We start from the raw sequence: 24,995 nt of genomic DNA, 5'->3' as shown, positions 1-24,995 counted from the left end.
AATCCAGTGGAAACTACTAACACTGATCTACAAAGCCATCCACAATCTGTCCCCTCCCTATATCTCTGAACTAATCTCCCAATATCTTCCCTCACGTAATCTTCGATCGCCCCAAGACCTCCTTCTCTCCTCCACACCTATTCGTTCCTAACACAACCGCCTCTAAGATTTTTCCGGAATATCCCCCATCCTCTGGAATTCCACATCTCAACATGTCCGACTATCCACCACCCTCAGATCCTTCAGATGGAACCTGAAAACCCATCTCTTCAGGAAAGCCTACAGCCTGCAATAACCATTCTACCACCTCACCACCACCCGAGCTGCCGCCTCACCATCACCCGAGCTGCTGCCTCCCACCACCAGAGCTGCTGCACCCCCGACCTTCTGTCTCTTCCCCATTATCCCATAGAATGTAAGTCCGCAAGGACAGGGTCCTTTCCCCTCTGTACCAGTCTGTCATTGTAAATTTGTTTACTGTAAACGATATCCATTCTGTATGTAACCCCTTTCTCATGTACAGCACCATGGAATTAATGGTGCTATATAAATAATAATAATATGCTAAATAGTTGCAAGTCACATTTATGAATGAGATAGCCGAGATGATTGTCAATAAAATGATGGTGGTCTCATGTTGGAAGCAGCAGTGGATAGTGAGATATGGAGCCTGAAAGTTAGAAGTTGTCACCCTTTTGTGTGTGTGTGTGCGTGTATACACACACATACAGTTGTGACTTGTATTGTTTAGGATTATTGTACTTGCTTTTATTTTGTATACCCCTCCTCACATGTAAAGCACCATGGAATAAATGGCGCTATAATAATAAATAATAATATACATATATATACCGTATATATATATATATATATATATATATATATATATATTCATATCACCCATATTATAATGCTCATTCTTCATAGTGAATGCAGCAACACAATAGAAAACACAATGCAGAATTGCGCTTTTTGATTTTTTATATATTCTTTTCATTTTTGTCCCAAAATGGAATAATAAGATCAAAAAGTTGCATGTATCCCAATGAAAATCTACCTGAAAAGCCCTGATACAACTGATAGCGACTGAAAAGTAAGAAAACTATGCGCGAGGAAGGCAAGGAGGAAAAATTGGAAGGTAACAGTTGATAACTACGACTCTATAATCCATTTTAAGCCTATAAAGTAAATGATGGCTGTCTGTGGTGGAACCTCACTAATGGTCACTAATGAGAGACAGTACAATGCCACTGTGCCTCTGTGAAACCTCACTGCAGTCTGAACCGCTGCCTACCACAACCAACATGGCGACAAGATCCTGCCACCAGCAATATGGCCACCTCGAATCTCCACATCCTCCCACCCAGTGTTTTCAAAGCTGGCTTCTGATTGGAGGACGCATCCAGTGGCGCAGGAGGCAGAGACGTCTCTCATGCTAGGGCGACCATTGGCCGGCTGGTGACAGGGATTGGTCTGATTGGTTGGCATGGACACCCGGGGAGCCGGCGAACGTCATTGGCTGAAAAGTAGGTTAGTGGTGCGACATTTAGTGAGGGCAGAAAGTAGGTCACGGACGCGGCTGTTTGTGTGAGGAGCTCGGTGCGTGCGGCTGACGGGTGAGTGACGGCCACGGTTCCTGGCTCTGTACCGGCCCGGGACAGCTCTGTTGGCTCCCAAAGGGGGCGGGGCCTAGTCCTAGAGTGCAAGCTCTTGGGGACAGAGGGTCTCCCCTAGGCTACACGTGCAGCTGTGTTATTCTGATTCCTGGGCTTCGGGGTTATTATTCCATACAGAGTCCTGGGAGGAGCATATGCTGTCTGTTAGTTTGCTGTGCATGGGCCCCTGGGGGCCCCCATTGTGCCTGACAGCTCTTAGTGCAGGGTTTTATTATCTGTGGCCCCTGAGAGAGGATAGAGGGGGCAACTCTGCAATGTTTACAGCCAATTACTGAGTAACTGTTGTCATAGAAATGATCAGCGGCTCCTGAACCTTAAGGTTACGTGTTTGCACCCTGGTAATGGCGCGATGGGTGCGATTCATGGCAATGCCGGACTGTAGCTTCATTACCACTTTATTATCATTTATTGTTGTCTATTATTTACTATTGTTATTATTAGATCTATTGCAGGAAACGCTCTGTTTTCTGTCACATTTTGAGATTATATATATATATATATATATATATATATATATATATATATATATATATATATATATATATATATATATATATATATATAATGTTTATGTTGACGTTGCCGATCATTCTCCTCTCGTGCCAGTTTTTCCAGTTTTGGCTATATCGACTATTACTGAGGATGCTCTTATATTGTGGGTTTTCTTTTTTTTGTTCGGTATCTTCCACTGTCTTATCTTTTCTTTATTATAATCGATCTTTGTGAAATGATTTCATTCTAACCTTTGCTTGGGTAACTCCTGATTAATTTTTGCAGTGGTTTACTTCCTGTTTCTCTTAATTATGAGTTTTTCACCCAGGTTAAATGCTGTTTGTTTGGTTTTTTTTTGTTGTTTGTTTGTTTTTGGGAGGGGGGGTTAAGTTGCCAGTTGCAGAATGTAAAGTTAAAGGGGCCCCAATACGATATCAGTAACAGGGCCAACAATTATCACGAGTCTTTCATAATATTTGTTTTCTCATATGGATCAAAGGAACCTATTGAGCTCCAGGGCTTGGGTGCACCTATTGTAGTTACACATGAACAGTAAGGGTGTGTACACAGTGCGGTTTACCTGCAGATTTATAAAAACAGGTGCGGAAAAATCTGCAGAGATTCCATCGACGTGTGCACATATCCTTATTCTCCTTTTTTTTCAGTTACGTACAGTAAAACATTTCTTTAAAGAGGTTGTCCAAGATTAGGCAAAAAAAAGTTGCTTTGTTCAAAGGACACCTATCAAATGGTTGCATCTAATATTGCAACTCCGTTCTGCAAAACTGAACGCGACTGAGTTGCAAAACCAAACACGACCTGTAGAAGGGTTAGGGTTTGTTTTTGTAAAAAAAAAAAAAATCCTGTACAACTACATTAAGTATTAGCTTGTGGTCAGTGAATTGGAAAAATCAAAGGATGAAAACTTTTGGTTGTGGGTTTCTTACAATGTATCAGCCTAGGTTCCTTCTATCAGCACAGTTCATGATAGGAGAGTTCCGTGCTGTGGGTGTACTTAGTGCAAAGAAGATAGACTGGCTAGATTTCATTGATACCTTGACCAGTTTTGGCTTTTCATAATACTTTTATTTTCAAAATGCAAGCAGAGGTTCTGAAATTTGTGATTGAAATGATGGATGTTTGAAAGCTGCAGAACTTTTCATCATGCAAAGGATAAAGTTAATGCACATGTTTTAACATTGTTTCTTTTATAATATCATCTTATAAAGATGCATGATACAAAACTCCATGTTCTCTGCTTCCCTTCCCACAGATAAATGTTGACAATGCTGATAGCTGCCTGCAGTCAACACTAGAGGGAGCTCAGGTGCTTACTGCATACTGTTCATTTATTGAATGTAATGGCTACAGGAATCTGTACTGTGATTTGAGACCCTAAACCACCACCTTTGCATTAAACTACCAAGCTATAAAGATATTACGGTTGAATAGTCATGGGTGGCAGAGCACTAACCTGAGTAATGCCAGCCTTCATGCCCTCTCTTCTAGCCCCTTGCTTATGGTTATTTAAACTGAAATTGGTGCCCTGTGCATTGTAAATAATTATTGAATTTGTTTATTTGTGGTACTTCTTTATAAAGCTATATTGCAGTGCACAGGGTCTCAAAATGTACCTTGTGTTCTAGATATATGGAATTTTTAATGTAGTGCTATTTTTTATGGTCTTGACAAAGGTGGGATGGTTCACAGGATCCTCGGAAGAGTTTTTTGGGGTTTTCTTTTTTTTTTTTTTAGACTGCTCTGCATCATTACCCTGTGGGCAAGACCATAAATATTGGCTTCAACTAGAAAGGCCCATACTACTAGAACTGTAAAAAAAAACAAAAAAAAAACACGCTGGCCACTTCTGATTTGGTGACGTGACCGCTTTTAAATTCTGTATTCCTTTGTGTAATATAAGAAATTATACTTTCCTTTCACACCGGTGTCATTCCAACGATATTGGTCGTAACATTGTTATGCCACATAAGAGCTGCAGCAATCTTCCCTCGGATGAAACTCTGACGTCCAAGGGAAGCGTGAGAACTGCCGCTCATTAATGGCCGTTGATTGGCTGCAACGCCCATGCAGCATAAAAACGTCACGCGAGACCTGTCATCAACAGCACTGGATCGGCTCCGATGTGGGGATTTGAGTTTCTGTTGTATTTTTCTTTTATCATGGGGATTAAAATATATAAGAAGAGGTAGTTTGAGTAGTGGACAACCCCTTTAATTTCTCTAGCTCTTAATCATTGTTGTCCAGCTGTTAAATACTTGACCACAATGTTGAGTTGTTTTTACATTTCCGCAAAATCTTTGATTGTTTTTCTATCATTTGTCTTTTACCATCTAAGTTTGGTAGATTACCTATCAGGGATGTGGAGTCATTAAGGCTACGTTCACATTTGCGGTCGGCGCCGCAGCGTCGGGCGCCGCAGCGTCGCCGCATGCGTCATGCGCCCCTATATTTAACATGGGGTGCATGGACATGCGTTGTGCTGCGTTTTGCGCCGCATGGCCGCAAGCGTTGGACGCAAGAAACGCTTCAAGTTGCATTTTTTTTGCGTCCAACTTTCGGCCAAAAAGGACGCATGCGGCGCAAAACGCATATAGCGTGCGTTTTGCCGCGTTTTTGTTTGCGTTGTGCGCTGCGGCGCCGACGCTGCGGCGCACAACGCAAATGTGAACGTAGCCTAAGCCAAGCCTCCGACTCCTCCATTTCCCTGACTCCAACTCCACAGCACTGCAATAGCTTGAAGTAGGAGATGTGTTAGGCTATGTGCACACGTAAGAAAAGAGGGGCAGAATTTTCTGCACAAAATCCACAGCTCCTGGCAGAATCCGCAGCCGCGGATTTGCTGCGGTTTTTATGCGGATTTTGTGCGGTTTTTATGCGAAATTGCTGCGGCTTTTGTGCGGATTTTCTGCGGATTTTGCCACACTGGATTTTTAACATGGAGGGGTGCAGAAACGCTGCAGATCCGCCCAAAAGAAGTGACATGCACTTCTTTGAAATCTGCAGCAATTCCGCACTGATTTTTCTGCACATTTTATTTTTTATTTTTTCCATTAACTAACATTGTACTGTACATCACAGTGCGGATCTGCAGCGTTTCTGCGCGGTAAAATCCGCTGCGGATCCGCAGCAAATCCGCACCGTGTGCACATAGCCTTAGTGTGACTATAGGACCAGATTACATGATTGTTTGCTTACTGTAACCACGGAGGCACATAGGTCTGATAGTGAGCTTTCAGCAAAATAGAAGTCTACTTGCAGAGTTGCCTGTTTTTTATTTATTTTTTTCATTTATAGCTGCAATTGTTGAAATATCAATATCTTTTTAGTTGGTTTAGTTAAAATGTAAAAGGGGGGTGGAAGTCTGGCTTGTGATCTTGTTTACTTACATCCTTCAGAACCTATAATATGTGCAGTTCCGCTCTTACATGGTAACAGACATATAAATAGTAGAGTATATGATGTTAAACAGTAGCCCTTCTCTTTTTTTTTTTTTTTTTCCAAGTTGCTGAAAAATGGATGCAAACCTTCATATTGTAGGGACTGTCTTTAATTCTGGTGCAGCAAAATGCAGAGATGTAGGGCACCTTGTGTACGGTTTCTCTTAAGTTTACTTATGTATTTCTAAGATTTGTGCTTTACAATTAAATAAAATGCTGTATTTAACTTGGCTCCACATTAGTTGGGATGAAGGTAAGAACGCCGCTCTCTCCTTGGCACCTTCATCGGGTGCAGTGACCTTCACTGGCTGCTAAATACAACTTTATCTCTCTTCACATTTGCGTTGTAATTTCTGGTATAATCAGTAAATTCGGCACGGTGGACACAAAAGGTGCGTGATGCACTTCATTCTATTTATTCTCAACCTCAAGTATGATACGTTTTGCGCAGATGGGAGCATGGCATCAAACAGGGGCCGGCATATCATTGGTGCAACCGCACAGGCCACCCCTTCTGCCTCCAAAGCAGGTGGAATTATTATGATGAGCTCTTGGGTTGCAAAAAGGCCCATAAATTGTTCTTGCACAGGGGCCCTTTTCTGTGGCCTTAAGTACGATACTATGTACTGAAAAGTTTTTCCACTTTGTAACGTTCTTTCTTACATTTCCTTAACTGTTCGGTATTTCTGCCTGATTGAAACGTTCATTGTTTGCATCTAGGGGCCGGAAACTCATATCCACCTGTCACTGGTGTAGGGCGCAGAACAAGTCACGCAGGTCTCACAATGACATGTGACAGTATGGTTCAATTTACGGCAAGCGGAGATCTCGAAATTGACTTAAGAAAGTGGTTTTATTCACAAATATTACATTGCCTGGTGCCCCACTGGTAGGATCCTGATTGATCACTTCTAGGAAATGGAAAGATCCTTCTTAGCAATGTGTCTGCAATACGGAGGTTTCCTTAAGGAATGGCAGCTGAGCGTGCCCGCTGCCACTCCACCCAGACCCTGTGGGATCAGCCGAGGTATGCACTCTGTAATCTCCTAGTATTTGTATACAGTTCCTGAAGAATAGCAGAAATTCCTTTTTAACACCGGGTATATTGGGAACAGTAGTTTCACAATAGCAGCGAGTTGGTCGATTACTGGCACAGGATAACTTATTTTCATCACACCAGCCTTGAGATCTGTGCACCACCTCTTACGTATTGCCAGTGTCTCTCCTCCTCTCCCTCTTTCTGAAACATTTAGGTCAGTAGGTTAATGTGAGACCGTGGGCGAGGCGCTGTCATCCGCCTTACGTAAAAGTCTCCTTCACATTCTGTGCTCAGAGGCGATGCAGAGGGTGAATTGATATTTCTTGTGCACTCGCCTATCGCTGAATTAAGGACGCGACTGCACAATCTGACTGCGGTCTCAGTAGCTGTTTAATTCGGTGCGTGAACCCGCAGCGTTATTAGCGAGGTGACTCACCAGCTTTTTTTTTTTTTTTTCCCCCCTTTCTTTGAGCTTATAAAAGGCTGTTGTGAGTAGGAGACGTTTGTGTCGTCGCTGTCACACTTGAAACAATATCACAATGAAGGATAAGTGAAAAAAAAAAAAAAAAAATCTGATCTACTTCAACCCACTCCCTGTTTGTGTCACTGCTCGTACTGGAAACAATGCGTCTCTATTATACGGAGTATGTGGGTTTTATTCTTAAATCTTTCTCTTTTGTGGATGTCGTTAAGTGGCGGTGGCATAGCAGCATCAATTATAATTTACATGGAGATAAATATAGTTACACTAGAATGGTTGCCTTATTGTTAGTGATGCAATCGTTAAAGAGGTCATCTGGTTTTATGTAACTAAAGGTTAATAGGGTTTTCCCCATTCTGCACGCGATTGACATGCCGGTGTGTAAAATTATAGAACGAACTGGTACCCGCCCGCCCCGGCGCGGTGCCATATCTCTGCCACTGTGACGGTGGTTGTTTACCGGCTGCAGCTATGATGTCATGTGAACAGAAGTGGAAGCAAAGCCCACAGGTCAGTGGCTCATGTCGTCTGAATCGGCAGTGATTGGACATAGCGCCATTGATGTGACGTAACCGCTGCAACCGGTAAAGATTCACTGTGTCATTTAGTGACTGTGCGTGATTAGGAAAAGGGACCCTGAACCGTCCCTAGGATTGGGGCCCTAAATATCCCTTCTTCCAAAAGTACCTCTAAAGGTGAGGAGGTTTGGCCACCAGCTTTGCTGTTCTCCTGTTACTTCCTAAGCTGTGTCCTCCCTGTTCCCCAGGAGGCCTGGGTCTGAAATGCTAGTGTATTAACACGTGAGACAGGTTTAACATACAGCAAAAAAAACATACAAAACAACTCACCAAAGGTAGAGAGGTATATAGGGAAGTATAGGAATGTACCAACCAAATGGGAATAGGACAATGAGGAAAGCATACACCCAAAAACAGCACACACCAATCTCAAATTCAGAACAGCGTCTCTGAGGAGTTAAAAAGCAAAGCTTTCACTGGCAAAGAGCAGGTCTGATCAGATTTTATAGGGAGAGGAAATGACCAGGTCAGGAACAGCTGTGAGATGGTGCTGCAAGTTTATAACCAGCATAAAAAGAGTCATTAACTTCTTCAGCAACAAAGAAAAATAAATTCATTTAATATGAAACCCAAACGCAATGGATAAATGGAAGATCTGTGATTCATAATATGTAGTGGCTTTCTAACCCCAGATCTCCCAGGAGGATGTGATCCGCTCGTAATACACGTGAAAAATGAATAGTGACTGTTTGTATTAACTCACACTGGCACAATGGCTGCAGAATGCTGCGTAATGTAAAGTTCTGCAGCTTTTAAATAATTGACTTCTCAGAAATCTGCCTAGTTGAGAAAAAGCGTAACTTTTTGCATTTTTACTGCTGCTCCGATTTTTAAGTTTTTGAAAAGAGCTAGGAACTTTCACAGAAAGGACATGGTCGAGCACAGCCGACAAATTTCTACATGGTGTACATGCAGAAGTGCTGTAAATTGTGATAGAAATGTGCTCCAGCCCCTCGACAGCTGAAAAATGCTCAAAATTTATTAAGAGGCAAGCCTCTTAATGAATTTGGCGTATTTTACCCCAGTTCACCCTTCATCAAGACGTACAGAATGCAAGCCTTGATGGATTGGGGCCTTCTTGTAATTCCTTGTAAATCTTTATAATTTCTTGGAGAATGAAAATACTTTATATTCCACTCCAGAGGCTGAAAACCTGTAGAAATCTAATACTATATTGCTGCTGAGTTTGCTTTGACGGGATACAACTGTATCAATCTTCTTGTGAGCGAAGTACATCAGTTGTGTGTAGTGATAGTTTCATACACAGCTATTAATTATTTTTTTTTTATGCCAAAGCCAGAAGTAGATCCATTAGGAAAGAGAAGTAGAAGGCTGGGTTCAGACCATATGTTTTCCCCTGTTTATGACTTTGTCAGCGCTTACATCTGAATCCCACTTTTAAGTGCCCTCAACTGAGCCATTTATTTCAGATTGTTATCCAAAGTAAAAAAAAAGAACCTTGTACTCCTTAGTAAATTAACCTATTGCTTTCGATAACCTCTTGGACCCAGTTTGTGCATTTAAACCGTCCATTGACGTGTCAGTGATGCTCCACCTATAAATAATTTGTGGATTTATAGCCAAAAAATCTTAAATTGGCATCCTGGTAGTCTTAATTATACTTTTTTTTTTTTTTTTTGGTCTGATCATTTATTGTCATGGATGTCTGCATAAAAACATCCATAATAAGATCTGTCAACAGCAGCCAACCTGCTTGTTTATGCCTCCCATCAACTTCTTTGCCATGGCTGCTTCGGTTCCCAGTATTACAATTAAATAAGCTTTTTCTTGTTGTTGAGCCTTCCTCCTCCTGCTCCTGTTCCCTGTCTTCATGTTTGCCTAATAGTTTTGCTGGTAAATGCAAATATGTAGGAAGTTTAGAACACGCTGAGATTCGGATACTAAAGTAGCAATTTTCTGAAAGCAGATAGAATAATGCAGTTTTCTTATTTGAACCCTTATCAAATTAAACCGCATTTAAAATTCATGGTAAAGGCCCCATACACATTGGACTGATAGTCTGTGTTTGTGGGGCCTCCTGGTTCTACCCTTCCCTCCAACATATGATGTCGCAGGAGGTAAGGATCTGACATGTCGGATTTCTGACTGCCGATCCTTTTTTGTTCTTGGCAAGATAAGTCACTGCCATGGGAGTTTGGCAGCGACTATCTCATAAGGACTACAAAACTGCTCTGCAGAGCAAGTGCTCCTGTGTATGGTGAAATCAGAAGAGAAAAGCTGCTGGCTACATGGTTCGGCCGGCACCTATGTATTGTGTATGAGGCCCAAAACGCCGTATCCAACTGCAATTATTCCAGGTCTGGTTCCAGTCTGTAGTCAGCAGCATACCCTTAGGCCGGAGACACACTGGTGCGAGAGACGGCCGAGTCTCGCTGGTTAAAAGCAAGCTGTGGCACCTGCATTCCGGAGCTGAGCGTGCAGCTCCATGTATTGCTATGGAGCCGCACGCTCCGCTCCGGAGTGCAGGTGCCACAGCTTGCTTTTAACCAGCGAGACTCGGCCGTCTCTCGCACCAGTGTGTCTCCGGCCTTATTAGCTACTTCTGCTAGCCCATCAGACTGCATGATCATTGTGACAGGTTTCCTTTATTGGACTTTTCTTGGTTTGACACTTGCTGCTTTTTATTGTAGTCCAATTTGTGTTTTGGTCTGAGACCTCCATTTTTCTTTTGTTCCAAGATTTAACTTTGGAATTATTATACAGTTCCCATTCTGCTAAAGGGGTTCTAAAGTACTTAAAAATCAAATTGGAACAGTAAAAAAACAGTGACGGAAAGGTTTGGGGGTTTTGCTTGCTGTGCCCTTTAAATAAGCTGATGGGCAGGTTCTGACATTTCAATGTTGCAGTGTCTTTAAAGGTCCATTTACAGAGCAGGAAGATTGTGCCTCGTTTCACGAAACTCTTGCCATCTAAACCGGCCGACGAACAAGCCGAACGCTTGTTTGTTGGGTGAAATGATCTTTTGTGCTGCACTAAATCGATCATCGTTCTCACCAGGACTGTGGAGTCAGTAGGCTAAATCTCCGACTCCTCAATTTCCATGACATCGACTCCAACGCCTCACACATGGCTCATGTTTAAGTTAAAGTGACAAATTTACTGTGGTAAAATGGTAACATCAGACTTTTAATCGTTTATTATGATATAATAACCAAGCCATTTAGATAGAACATCCAATACAACTTTAGAACAAAAAACTTTTTCATATTTATAATTTATTATACACTCTGCAGTAAGTGGAGGGGGGACTTCAACAAAAACGTACTGAATAACATTTGTGCAGTCTACTAATTTGTTCTGAGAAATAGTGTCACCTCCATCAGATCCTCCTTTATGGATGACCTCAAATATGACCTAATTTTTTTTTTTTTTTTAAGGCTAGAGAACAACCTCTCTACACTAACTTGGGTTGGTGGCAAAGCAGTAACTACATAGGCAACATCTCTAACAATTTCAGGATATAAAGGAATTGTACAGTCAGTTTAGATCAGTGATTTTCAACCTTTTTTGAGCCGCGGCACACTTTTTATACTTAAAAAATCCCGAGGCACACCACCAACCAAAATGGCACAAAATGGTGCGTCCAGGTTTGAGATGAAAGTCTGCAGTCATTCTATGTGACTGCAGGCTTCTGAATTCTCACAGCGCAAGCACTGCACACTTTCAGGATTCTCCCTTGCCGGTGGCCAGAGTGGACGGTCATGACAGCACAAGTATGTGATTTGGATACTTCTGGTCACATTCTAACTAGACGTGTCCGGCCTCAGTCAATTCATTTTCATTGAATGAGGCCACACATGTCTAGTCAGCACGTGACCGCATGTATGTAAATCACCAACATCAGAGAATTATGATAGCAGTGTGCACTGTGAGAATTCAGAAGTCTGCAGTCACATAGTATGACTGCAGACTCATCACAACCTTGGACATCCCCTTTAATGTTCCTAACAAATAAAAATGAGAATTAGTATCACAAAAAAAACACATTTACATCCAGGTACCTGATAGATGACGTTGTTTGTGGAGTCGCCTCTTTCTTTTCATCTTCACCTTGTCCAGATGCCATGATGACTCTTCTCATCCACCGGCAGAGCTCGTTTCTGCAGACTTCCATCTTCTCCTGTCTTCTGCAGCACATCCCGACACAACACCCTTAAAGATAGCAGTGTTATTATAATGCTCCGGAATAACAATATCTGCCCTAGGCTGAGCCTCTGAGTAAATAATTGCCCCTCACTTTATTCCCAGCACATAATATGACCCTCACTGTCCCTCTTATGGTACATGCCATCCACACTACCCTCTCTCTCTTTTCCATACTTCACACTGCCTTCTCATACGGTGTCCCTCATAGAGAGCCCAGTCTCTCTACTGTGCCCCTTCATTACACTCCTCCTACTTGGCATACTGTCTCCTCCTGGCTGTTACCCTCACACTACTCAGTATCTATTATGTGTCCACTCACACTTTCATCCCCCCATACTGTCTGCACACATTTCTAATAGCCTCCTCCTGTACATCCCCCCCCCCGCCCTGCTAACATACCCCTTTGCTCTCTCCATATTTCCTCCTCACACATTCCCCCCTCACACATTCCCCCGACTCCCCATACTGTCCTCACACATCCCATCACCGTTGCTCCCAGTACTGTCAGCACTCATTTTTCCCCTCGCTACTGAGTCCACCCCCATCTCCCCACTCACCCCCACAGAATATATCCACTGCCCTTCCGATAGAATAAATCCATCCCCTTCCACAGAATAAATGCACCCTGCCCCACACATGCTAAATAAATTCCAGCCCCCCCACGTACACACTGAATAAATCCCCCCACACTTAATAAATCCCCCCACATACTCCCCATAAACCCACCCCACGCTGAATCTTCGGTGTCTTCAGCTCCACAGCACAGGAGCACTTACCACCAAGTCTCTTCTTTCTCCTGCGCGCCGGATAGTGACGTCAGGAGCGTGATCACATGACTTGATCACGCTGCTGGCGTCGCTCTGACCCGGCAGTCAGAGCCTCAATTGTACTCGCAGCTGGTAGATGTCTGCGAGTACAATTGATCTCCGGGAGCCGGTGCGCTGCAGCTTCTCTGTGCCGGCTGTCAGCTTGACAGTCGGCACAGAGAACAGCTGACTCCCGTTCCCCGCGGCATACCCGACCATGTGTCGCGGCACACTAGTTGAAAAACACTGGTTTAGATAAACGATTAAACTCTTCTACTTCTTTGAGAGCAAGTGAAAAATGTTGCTGAAATATGGTCAATCTGTTTTCTATGGGAGTGGAATCCTTTTCCCTGCAGTAACGCTTTGCCTGCTCCATGTCGTCCAAATACTTGTCGAAATCAAACTCCTCATCTGATGAGGATGAAGGAACGGCAGCAGCAGCACCTGAGTCCTCTTGCTCTTGGCCGTCCTGTAGCCCACTCCTCCTAACTGCTACCTCAATCAGAGCTTCTTTTCCTTTAGTAAGCTGTTGATCATCCTGCAATATACATAGTAACGTAGTTATTAAGGTTGAAGGAAGACTTTAAGTCCAACTAGTTCAACCCATAGCCTAACCTAACGTGCCCTAATATGTTGATCCAGAGGAAGGCAAAAAAAAAAACATGTGGCAAAGAGTAAGCTCCACATTGGGGAAAAAATTCCTTCCCGACTCCACATATGGCAATCAGACTACTTCACTGGATCAACACCCTAACAAGGAATCTAGTATATACAGTCATGGCCAAAAGTATTCATACCCCTGCAATTCTGTCAGATAATACTCAGTTTCTTCCTGAAAATGATTGCAAACACAAATTCTTTGGTATTATTATCTTAATTTAATTTGTCTTAAATGAAAAAAAACACAAAGAATTGTTCTAAAGCCAAATTGGATATTATTCCACACCAAACATAAAAAAGGGGGTGGACAAAAGTATTGGCACTGTTCGAAAAATCATGTGATGCTTCTCTAATTTGTGTAATTAACAGCACCTGTAACTTACCTGTGGCACCTAATAGGTGTTGGCAATAACTAAATCACACTTGCAGCCAGTTGACATGGATTAAAGTTGACTCAACCTCTGTCCTGTGTCCTTGTGTGTACCACATTGAGCATGGAGAAAAGAAAGAAGACCAAAGAACTGTCTGAGGACTTGAGAAACCAAATTGTGAGGAAGCATGAGCAATCTCAAGGCTACAAGTCCATCTCCAAAGACCTGAATGTTCCTGTGTCTACCGTGCGCAGTGTCATCAAGAAGTTTAAAGCCCATGGCACTGTGGCTAACCTCCCTAGATGTGGACGGAAAAGAAAAATTGACAAGAGATTTCAACGCAAGATTGTGCGGATGTTGGATAAAGAACCTCAACTAACATCCAAACAAGTTCAAGCTGCCCTGCAGTCCAAGGGTACAACAGTGTCAACCCTTACTATCCGTCGGCGTCTGAATGAAAAGGGACTGTATGGTAGGAGACCCAGGAAGACCCCACTTCTTACCCCGAGACATAAAAAAGCAAGGCTGGAGTTTGCCAAAACTTACCTGAAAAAGCCTAAAACGTTTTGGAAGAATGTTCTCTGGTCAGATGAGACAAAAGTAGAGCTTTTTGGGCAAAAGCATCAACATAGAGTTTACAGGAGAAAAAAGAGGCATTCAAAGAAAAGAACACGGTCCCTACAGTCAAACATGGTGGAGGTTCCCTGATGTTTTGGGGTTGCTTTGCTGCCTCTGGCACTGGACTGCTTGACCGTGTGCATGGCATTATGAAGTCTGAAGACTACCAACAAATTTTGCAGCATAATGTAGGGCCCAGTGTGAGAAAGCTGGGTCTCCCTCAGAGGTCATGGGTCTTCCAGCAGGACAATGACCCAAAACACACTTCAAAAAGCACTAGAAAATGGTTTGAGAAAGCACTGGAGACTTCTAAGGTGGCCAGCAATGAGTCCAGACCTGAATCCCATAGAACACCTGTGGAGAGATCTAAAAATGGCAGTTTGGAGAAGGCACCCTTCAAATATCAGGGACCTGGAGCAGTTTGCCAAAGAAGAATGGTCTAAAATTCCAGCAGAGCATTGTAAGAAACTCATTGATGGTTACCGGAAGCGGTTGGTCGCAGTTATTTTGGCTAAAGGTTGTGCAACCAAGTATTAGGCTGAGGGTGCCAATACTTTTGTCTGGCCCATTTTTGGAGTTTTGTGTGAAATGATCAATGTTTAGCTTTTTGCTTCATTCTCTTTTGTGGTTTTTCATTTAAAACAAATTAAATGAAGATAATACCAAAGAATTTGTGTTTGCAATCATTTTCAGGAAGAAACTGAGTATTATCTGACAGAATTGCAGGGGTGTGAATACTTTTGGCCATGACTGTATACCCTGTAACATTATACTTTTCATGAAAGGCATCCAGTCCCCACTTAAATTTAAGTAATGAATCACTCATTACAACATCATACGGCAGAGAGTTCCATAGTCTCACTGCTCTTACAGTAAAGAACCCGCGTCTGTTATGCTTAAACCTTCTTTCCTCCAGACGTAGAGGATGCCCCCTTGTCCCTGTCTCGGGTCTATGATTAAAAAGATCATCAGAAAGGTCTTTGTACTGTCCCCTCATAGGTTTATACATTAAAGGGAACCTGTCACCACGTTTTTGGAAGATGGGATAAAAATAGCGTTAAATAGGGGCAGAGGTGGGCGTTACATTAGTGTGTGTGTTATGCGTTTATTACCCACCTAAGTTGCCGAAATAACTTTGCAAAGTCTCCGTTTTCGCCTGTCAATCAGGCTGGTCAGGTCACATGGGCGTGGTGTCTTCACCCAGATTTGGCGTAGTTTTCCGTTGGTGGCGTAGTGGTGTGCGCATGCCCAAAGTCCGGAATCCTCTTCCAGGGGATTTAAAATAGCGCGGTGTTCGTTATTGCATTGGTGATCGGTGGGCGCGGCCATCTTCCTTTGGCCGCGCGTGCGCAGAAGCGGCGCTCTGCTGGCCGCGGCTTCAGGAAAATGGCCGCGGGATGCCGCGCGTGCGCAGATGGATATCGCGGCGGCCATTTTCCTGAAGCCGCGGCCAGCAGAGCGCCGCTTCTGCGCACGCGCGGCCAAAGGAAGATGGCCGCGCCCACCGATCACCAATGCAATAACGAACACCGCGCTATTTTAAATCCCCTGGAAGAGGATTCCGGACTTTGGGCATGCGCACACCACTACGCCACCAACGGAAAACTACGCCAAATCTGGGGGAAGACAACGCCCATGCGACCTGACCAGCCTGATTGACAGGCGAAAACGGAGACTTTGCAAAGTTATTTCGGCAACTTAGGTGGGTAATAAACGCATAACACACACACTAATGTAACGCCCACCTCTGCCCCTATTTAACGCTATTTTTATCCCATCTTCCAAAAACGTGGTGACAGGTTCCCTTTAACATAAGATCACCCCTTAGCCTTCGTTTTTCCAAACTAAATAGCCCCAAGTGTAGTAACCTATCTTGGTATTGCAGACCCCCCAGTCCTCTAATAACCTTGGTCGCTCTTCTCTGCACCCACTCCAGTTCAGCTATGTCTTTCTTATACACCGGAGACCAGAACTGTGCACAGTATTCTAAGTGTGGTCGAACTAGTGACTTGTATAGAGGTAAAATTATGTTCTCCTCATGAGCATCTATGCCTCTTTTAATGCATCCCATTATTTTATTTGCCTTTGTAGCAGCTGCCTGACACTGGCCACTAAATGTGAGTTTGTCATCCACCCATACTCCCAGGTCTTTTTCATTGACGGTTTTTCCCAGAGTTTTAGAATTAAGCACATAGTTACACATCTTATTACTTCTACCCAAGTGCATGACCTTACATTTATCCCCATTAAAGCTCATTTGCCATTTATTAGCCTCAAGTTTACATAAATCATCCTGTAATATAAAATTGTCCTTCTCTGTATTGATTACCCTGCAGAGTTTAGTGTAATCTGCAAATATTGAAATTCCACTCTGTATGCCCCCTACAAGATCATTAATAAATATGTTAAAAAGAGGGCCCAATACTGACCCCTGTGGTACCCCACTGCTAACCGCGACCCAGTCCGAGTGTGCTCCATTAATAACCACCCTTTGTTTCCTATCCCTGAGCCAGCTTTTAACCCACTTACACATATTTTCCCCTATCCCCATTATTTTCATTTTATGATGTATCAACCTTTTGTGTGATTGTAGATTGTAAGCTCTCACGAGCAGGGTCGTGTTATTTTGTCTTATTTTGCTTTATTACTATATTGTTAACATTGTTACCTATGACTGTTGTGTTTGAAACTGTTAAACTGTAAAGCGCTGCGGAATATGTTGGCGCTATATAAATAAAGATTATTATTATTATTGTGTGGCACCGTATCAAAAGCTTTTGAAAACTCCATATACAGTACGTCCACTGGGTTCCCTTGGTCCAGTCTGGAACTTACCTCTTCATAGAAATTGATCAGATTAGTCTGACAGGAACGGTCCCTAGTAAACCCATGTTGGTATTGGGTCATGAGGTTATTCCTCTTCAGATACTCCAGTATAGCATCCCTTAGAATGCCCTCTAGGATTTTACCCACAGTAGAGGTTAAGCTTACTGGCCTATAATTTCCGAGTTCAGTTTTTGTCCCCTTTTTGAATATTGGCACCACATTTGCTATACGCCAGTCCTGTGGTACAGATCCTGTTATTATGGACTCTTTAAAGAATAAAAATAATGGTCTATCAATGACTGTACTTAATTCCTGCAGTACTCGGGGGTGTATCCCATCTGGGCCCGGAGATTTGTAAATTTTAGTGATTTTTAGACGCCGACGTACTTCCTGCTGGGTTAAGCAGGTGACACCTAATGGGAAATTTTTGTTATCACTGATCATATTGTCTGCCATGGAATTTTCTTGTGTAAATACTGATGAAAAAAGTGTCATTTAGCATATTGGCTTTTTCCTCATCCTCATCCACTATTTCACCCAGACTATTTTTAAGGGGGCCAACACTGTCATTTTTTAGTTTCTTACTATTTACGTAGTTTAAAGTATATTTTGGGATTATTTTTACTCTCTGGCAATCAGTCTCTCTGTCTCAATCTTAGCTGCCTTACTGACTCGGGTCCACATAAACAGCTGCCAGAAGAATTTTATTTTCTAATAGCAGTGTCTCTCTTCATTTCACTGAAGTAGCAATACCATCTGCAATTAAACCTCCTCTTTGGGACAGGCAAAAAAAATGCCAGCAGTTAAATCTCAGCTTGTAACTTTTTAGTCACTGTAAATGGGTGATGTTACCTGAGGGTTGGCCATATCTACAAGGAAGGGTTTCAGCTCAAGCAATCGCTCAATCATTAAATAGGTGCTTCCCCCACCGATTGGCTTGATCCACGATTGCCCCTTTTCCAGCATGTCTCTTCAAGTTGGAATTAAGTTTAGGGGTTCTTGCAGCAATAGCCAATTTCCTCACTTTTCTAATCAGAGTTCCAGCATGTCCCTCTTGCAGACGATCTCTTGTTGCCAGCTGTAGCGTGTGCACAACACAGCACATGTGATGAATAGGAAAGAGGTGTGAAACAGCTTCAACAAGATCATCTAATTGTAAAGAATAATTTTGCTGTTATTCTGTAGTAATATCGGTTTGTTCCTCCATTGTGGGAACAGGACTGTGGCCTTCCATCTCAAACATGCTGAATGTGAAATGTTCTTCTAGCTGCTATTCACCTTCATTATTCTCATTCATCAGTTCAATTGTACTTATCATGTTTGCAGCATTATCAGTTACAATAGCAAGAACCTGTTCTTTTTGAGTTCATAATCTTGCAGAACTTTTTCCACTAAGGTCTGGAGACACTGGCTGTTGTGAAGAGCGTTAGTATCTTTTACTGACAGCATCTTAGTAACAATTTTTTTGTTGTCACAAACATATCGAACGTTGACAGCAAAATAGTTCACTCTGTGACGTGTGCAGGCATCCATTTAAAGAAACACTCTTAAAGAAAGACTCTTGAGAGTCTTTTTAAGATCTTCCTTTTGGTTAAGAGCTTCTTCAATCACTAATTTTCTAATACTTTCTCTTTCAAGAGAAACACCAAGTTTGTTGGCCATTTCTCCATTAAGAGCTGTAAAAGCTGGTTGTGCAAATAGTGATAATGGTACACAATCCTTCACAACAAGCTCAATGAGCTGTCTTTTTAAACACATCTTGTCATTGTTAGGCTACTTTCACACTAGCGTCGTGCACTGCACGTCGCTATGCGTCGTTTCGTAGAAAAAACGCATCCTGCAAAAGTGCTTGCAGGATGCGTTTTTTCTCCATTGACTTGCATTAGCGACACAGTGCAACGCATTGCCACACGTCGCGACGGTTGCGTCGTGTTGCGTTGGACCGTCGCCACCAAAAACGTTGCTTGTAACGTTTTTTGGTGCGTCGTGCCCATCTTTTCCGACCGCGCATGCGCGGCCGGAACTCCACCCCCGCCTCCCCGCACCTCACAATGGGGCAGCGGATTCGTTGAAAAACAGCATCCGCTGCCCCGTTGTGCGGCGCTTCCACAGTATGCGTCGATGCGCCGCAACGTCGCATTGCGACATGCAGTGCACGACGCTAATGTGAAAGTAGCCTTACAGTAACTGTCACTTACAAAATATATTAGAACTGATGTGTGAGACGCTCTTTTCTCCTCCTTTGCCTGGCGGGATATGTTGGTCTCTGGTTTCTAGGTGCTGCGGTGATCTTTTTCAATTACAGCTTTGTAAACTTCTGGGTGGCAGCGTTGTAAATGTCTTCTTAGATTGGAAGCTCTTGAAAGAGCAATTTTATCACTGCCTGATTTTGGCATCACAGCATTTGTTTTCTTCTTGGTCACTTATACACTGACACACAAAATGTGTTTTTTTATCTTGAGTCACTGTAAAATGCTCAAATACAGCTGACTTCATAAGATGCTTCTTAGACATTTTGTAATTATGCAAATTTGCATTCAAAATTTTGTCCTGTAAAAAAATAAGGTATATTGTAATTCTTGTAAGAATAGGGAATCATACACTGTATAATTTAGGATATAAATAAAATAATCTTTGCATAAATCAATAGGACAGATAAGTATAAAGTTTGTAAAATATGTTAGCTTTATGCTTGAACTTTCAATGTCTGGCTTGTCTCAGGGTACAGCTCACTAAATGCTTCACATCATATTTCTTCAGTCTATGAAGAGGGGAGGAGGGAGGGAGCATGTTTGTGCTGAATCGTATTGCAGAACACACATACATATATATATGTCCTCATTGATCCTGTTACTGTATTTCTGAATTTGAGATGTTAGAATATAAGGGGAAAAACTGTTTTATATGTATAGTGTGTGTATAGAAGTCATCAGGGCAGCTAATTTCTCCACAAATGAGCCAAGAGGAAAAACAAACTAAAACAAACATCAAGAATACGGAGACAACATATACTAGACTATTGATTTATGTACAGTTTATTGAAAGTTTAGCTATGCTTTAAGAAGTACTTGCCTTAATCCTGCTTTTCTGTTCACTCCAGAAGTTCTGAGATAAATGCGGGCATTCCTTCCCTGTGTTTATTTTTCCCCTTCTCTGTAGAGGAGGAGCTTCACTGCTTATCATGAACATAAGCTGCAGCACAGATTCATCTCAGCTAAAAGTCTAGACCTTAGATCAGGAATAGGACAGACATTTATAGGACATTTCATAACTTTCCCAAATTCTTATGATAAAAATATTCCCCACAAACTGCATTGAACTACTGTACCCAATTTATTATATATTTTAGGAGTCGGTCCATTTTATTCCGACTCCATCAAAATGTGTTCAAACTCCGACTCCACAGCCCTGGTTCTCACGAGCTCTTTATTCTGAGTAAACAGAACTTGCGCTGTGAGAACAATTGTAGCCTATGTGCACTGAACAATGTATTACATATAGTTCAGTGCGCATGTGCAGACAAGTGACCAAACCAGGGCTTCAGAGTCGGAGCCCATTTTTGTCAGTCGGTGTCATGGAAATTGAGGAGTCTGAGTTGGAGGTTTGGCTTACTGACCCCACAGATCTGGACCAAACAATCGCCGATAAGCATACAAGTAGCTGATCGGCCTTCTAAAAATTAATAAAGATTGCAAAATTATAGCTAGTGCAATTTTCTTCAGTAAAGTTAACCATTAACATATGTAAAAATCATTTTAAAGGTGTCCATAGCCAAAGTCTAACATTTTGTCCAGTAGTCTGATAATAAAGACTTATAACTATGGAGACTTTGCTAAATTAGGTGTGCCTGTATTTGTATACATGGTCAGGTTGCTTGGCGGTGCATCCTAAACCCCTGAGGCTTTTTATATCGGTGAAACTTTTTGTTGCGTGGCTTTTAAAGTTAACAAAAAATTGGCTCTTGTAGTGGTATAACTGGTTCTCTAATTTTCTCTTTACAAGATTAGCCGCTGTGCTCTGACATTGGCATTTAAAAAAATTCTGCAAGAAAAAATTATATGTAGCGCAAGGGTAAAGAGGGCAAAGTATGGCACAGGAAATCGGCTAAAAACAGACTCCCAGGGCCATGTACTGCCATCTTTGGCTTTCCAATGTGCATAACTCATGGTTTAAGTACAATGACACTGTCACATTACCATATTTTTGGTCCAAGTGCTGACTGCTGTGGGGGAAAACACCAGCACCCAGACGAGTATTATTCAGTAGGAATGTTCAGATATATTCCACATCTTATTATGAGATATATATATATATATATATATATATAAAAATTTTATTGCCCAAATACATACTCAAGGAAAAAAATCAGGGCATGCACTGGTTTCCTCTATATTCTGGATGAGACTCGCCTATTCAAGACTATGGTTGCGCAAAAAAATCAGATCCTGTGCTGATCAATCTTACAGCATCCAATTTTTACTAATACATTACCATTATTAATTGGGGGGGACTACCGTAATTGGTCTTGTTAATTTTCTTCACTGCTGCTATAACAATGCTTGCAGTATGGATGACCATACATTTTTTAAATTGTTCATTTTATAACTTTAACCTATGTACATATTTTCGATTACATCAATTATATTACATCTTTTTAATTGTACTAGCCTAGTTATTGAGTGCTGTTGCAGTAAAAGTAACAATTTCAAGTTATAATGGACATCTAAGATACAAATGTGGAACCTTTTTTTTTTTTTCTGTAAAACGTGTTGAAAATGTATTATATTTTTCCAATTCTAAATACTGTATTTTAAAATGGTGTTGGTGGCTTAAAAGTGTCTAAAGAAAAGGCATTGCTTTTAGAAACCTCAGGAAACTAAAAAAACATTTGGATTGTGCAACACCCTTAACAGTCCTATTTTATTTTTTTTTGTTAAAAAAATATCTAATATAATAGAATGGGGTCTTAACTACAATTAGTAAAAAACAAAATATAATTATTGTTCAATTCAGAGTTTGGAGCTTTCCTTACTCTGTTTAGGACTCTGGGTCCATTTTTGGGAACACCCCAGTAATCAAATTTTTTTTTTTTTCAGTTATTTAAATATATACTGCAATTTCACCACAAAAGTTGAAAATATATATTAAGACATATGTTTCTACGATAAAAATGAATGTAGTATATTTCTTTATAATTTATTTAACCCGTAACAATGAAATGGTCCTTGGGAGTTTTGTTTTCTCGTGTGTGTGTGTGTGTGTGTGTGTGTGTGTGTGTGTGTGTGTTTTTTGTTTTTTTTTCTTTTAATAGGCTTGTGTGAACTTGGTTTCTGTGTTTCCATTAGGCCTCTTCACACGTCCTGATATTACAGGTACTGGAAAAACTAGTACCAGTGCTATGTGTCCATGTGTCACATCGCTGTGCACTACCAGTGTAACACGTACCAGCGTCTAGGAAAAAGCATTACAGTTAACGCTGTTCCCAGGCATCGGGTGCTGAATTCAACTCTCCTCATTGTTACCTGCGATCAGTTCGACCAGACGATGCTATGGAGAGTTGGGAGTCTGTGTATCGCTTTTATTAAATTTAAAAAAAAAATAAAAAAAATGGTGGGTGTCTCCCTTTATTTTTTTTCAACCTGATTAGGGAAAGCCAATATCTGGGGGCTGGTGTTAATATTCTAGAAAGGGGGAAATGGCAACAAAGGTTCCCAGCCTATTAATAACAGCTTACAGCTTTCTGTGTAGCTTTCAGTGATTAGTAAAAAGGGGGGACCGAAAAAAAACAAAACAAAAAACTTGCGGTTCCCCTTCCCCCTTCAAGTTTTAGTAACCAGCAATGTCAGCTGTGGGCTGATGTTAATAGGCTGGGAAGGGGCCATGGATATTGGCCCCCTCATCGCTGGACTCGGGGAGGGTGAGTAAAGCAAATTTTGTTTTTCAAAACAAACTGCTGACGACGGACTGTGATTTTCTTTTTTTTTATAAAGAAGTAAAATTCTTTCTAAAGCTAGTTAAACCAAAGAGTGCGTTACAGAGGTCTGTGACCCAGTCACTCCAGGGATAAGTTGGGATCTCCATTCTAAGTACTCAGACACAATGTTCTCTTCTGAGAGGGGATAACTAAACTTGGTAAATCCCATTAAGCACAATACATTCGTGTTCTCTGCATCTAATGGTAGTCAGTACTGAGAATTTGTGCGGCTATTACATCAGGGGATTTCAAGTGATCCAAACATTACCAGCTCTGCTTCCTGATAAGTTACAATTTAATAAGAAATATCCTTTTTCTTTCTAGTAGCCCTGGATCCCACAGACTGTATCTGAATCAGTTTTTTTTAGAGAAGCTGTTTCCTGGATAAATCCATGGCTAATTAGACTGGCTATCATGGCCTCCGAAGATTCTCTGGAAAAACACTTGTGTACCAAAATTAATATTACTGTATTTCATAGTTACCTGGCAACGAGCGGCAATAGCGAATCATGAATAGTGATTAAATGTTCCATCTCCTGACAGTCTGGAATTGATTACCCAGACGTAAACCTGGAGCTGTTGGAATAGGCAAACAATTTAGTTTTCAGAGCACCGCTGACCAGTCTTGCTGTAAAACAAGGTGATAGTCACTCTGTCAGCACCATTGTAACTATTAGCTGCTGAGTAATGGTGGACCTCATACACATTAGATGGCATTTAGCTGATCACTATCTCTTCCGACCTTGTACCCAAGAACGCTCCCGTGTTCATTGAGAGCCGTTGCCAGATTCCGCACAAAGGAAGTGGCCATTAAAAATGACTTTTGTGGGATCCTTCTCTCCCCTTGTCATAATCTGTCGGTCTGGAGACCCCCTTATATTTTAGTCAGCTGATCCTGACAAAATCTTTGTGTTCAGATGACTTTTATCTAATGTGTATGGGAGTACGAGGCTCCTAAACCGTAATTGGCTAGATCTATTTGACAACATGCATAATGACAACAGTGGGAAGTGAAAGCAAGTCAGTTCAGACCTATAGTGCTGGATAAATACTGATGAAGATGAACTGACCCCTGAATAATAGAGCATGGCGAGGAGATGTGGGATAGTTCTTTGCTATATCAGAGTGGTGTATGCTCTAAAAGTAAATGTAACTTGTTGTGGAGGATAAAGGAAATGTAAGCCCACGCTGTTCTATAGCATTTATTTTTCTTAGTGTGTGTGAACAGGTGCACTGGATCAAACTTACTTTACAGTTTTATTTTTATTGTACCTATGCTACGGTTTTCTTGATTTTTGTCTTTGACCAAGTGATGTTGCCCTCTGAGCTTTCTCTATTTTTCTCATGACACCCCGTCTGTCCCAAGTCACGTTCTGATTGTCATAGCAGGTATCACTTATAAGTCCGATCATAAATGCGGATACTTGGCGGAGTTGACTAACTAGTATGCCATCGCTTTACAGTATGGAAATGATGGGAAATTGAGACCCAAAACTACTGCTGACCTTAAAACATTATTAAAGGGGCTTAATTTGATATGAATGTGGCCAGATCTTTTTTTAATAATGTGTAGAAGTAGCAGAAAACCCCTTTTTAAGGCCAATTAATCTTCCTGTGATAACAAGGCTGGATGGATACATGACATGGATGGGGAGTCGGGTGGCTCAGTCTGAGTGACTTTCCATCCAAAGGCACAAAACTGTGAATCCTTGGTCCTACTTCTGGAATATAATGTTGTGACATCTGCTCTACATGTAATAGTGGGAAAATTAGATTATATCTACTGCTTTGATGGAAAGCTGAATGAAGGTCTATATGTACATCGAATAGGAGTCTGATAGTTGACGCT

The 24,995-nt window shown here is 41.7% G+C and overlaps 1 protein-coding gene across 3 annotated transcripts in view; it reads left to right on the top strand.

Annotated features, from left to right (window-relative positions):
- Positions 1-1,404: 1,404 nt before the first annotated feature.
- The window catches only part of BMAL1 (basic helix-loop-helix ARNT like 1), a 60,210-nt gene continuing 36,619 nt past the window's right edge, over positions 1,405-24,995 (top strand). Inside the window, exon 1 of one of the 3 annotated variants that reach the window (XM_077287227.1) lies at positions 1,405-1,530. The gene's annotated coding sequence lies outside the window, so the exon portion shown is untranslated. Of the gene's footprint in view, positions 1,617-3,441; positions 3,496-24,995 lie in introns of those variants that run through there. The other 2 variants (XM_077287225.1, XM_077287226.1) reach the window with 2 other exon arrangements.

Source organism: Ranitomeya variabilis, chromosome 2 (assembly GCF_051348905.1).
Source record: "Ranitomeya variabilis isolate aRanVar5 chromosome 2, aRanVar5.hap1, whole genome shotgun sequence".
Classification (NCBI taxonomy): Eukaryota; Metazoa; Chordata; class Amphibia; order Anura; family Dendrobatidae; genus Ranitomeya; species Ranitomeya variabilis.
Note: the sequence above shows the minus strand (reverse complement) of the source record. Positions and strands in the feature narration are given on the sequence as shown.